This window comes from Coenobita brevimanus, chromosome 45 (genome assembly GCF_032717465.1).
Source record: "Coenobita brevimanus isolate Jiangsu-jjx chromosome 45, ASM3271746v2, whole genome shotgun sequence".
NCBI classification, from domain to species: Eukaryota; Metazoa; Arthropoda; class Malacostraca; order Decapoda; family Coenobitidae; genus Coenobita; species Coenobita brevimanus.
The window spans coordinates 25,959,060-25,960,059 of NC_136998.1; positions in this window are offsets into that span (position 1 = coordinate 25,959,060).

Genomic DNA, 1,000 nt, shown 5'->3' on the forward strand with positions numbered 1-1,000 from the left:
GTTATATATATATTGAACTTGTGGACGAGTGGTTGTTATACTTGAGTAGTTTTGTAAGTAGATAATCTTCGTTCCCATTTGTCATGCAATGATAGGAGAGGTAAAGAATAGTATGGGACTATTTTTATTTGTCTTGGAAACATTAACAAAGTCTCACACACACAAGTGAAGTATAAGTAGAGTCCCTCGAGCTACCTCCTTGTCTCGCTCTCTCTCTCTCTCTCTCTCTCTCTCTCTCTCGCCCATGTTGCTAGGCTCGTTCTCCCTACTACCTGCCGGTTCTATGGCCTGTCTCCTTCTGCCTGTGCTTCCTAAATTCTAGTGTAGCAGGGATCGTGTCACGTGTGTTACACTGTGGTTGGAAAGTTCTAGAAACCTGTGTGTGAGTATGTGTGTATGTGGTCACGAGGCACTGTCGTGTGCCTATAAAGCATTCCTTGAGTTAAGAGTGTGTAAGCATGTTTAGCATTGCTCAATTCTAGCAGACACAATACCTTCTCATCATCTGACTTGCTGCTTCTATCTGTCTCTCTATCTATCTATTTATCTATTTATCTATTATGATTTGTAATTATAATATGGAGTCCTGACATCTCTTTAAATCAAGACTTAACCACGATCAGTGAATGGGAACAAAACAACCTTGTCTCATTTAATGCTAGTAAAACTAAATATATACAATTTACTAATAGGCAGGTATTACCATCAATGCTACAAATATCCCCATTTCCAAAAGTATTGAAATTCTCGGTGTCTCGCTTAACAATGCCCTCAACTGGACCTCTCATGTTAGATCACTTGCTAAAACCGCCTCAAAGAAACTTGAATTATTGTACAGAGGCCGTAACTTCTTCACTGACGAGCAGTTAGCTGTAATTTATAAGAGTCATGTGCGCTCTCAGCTTGAATACTGCTCACCCTTGTGGAGGAGATGTGGAGAGGTTGCATTAAAACAAGTAGACAAGATTCAGAACAAAGCTGTTAGAATTATTAATAACCC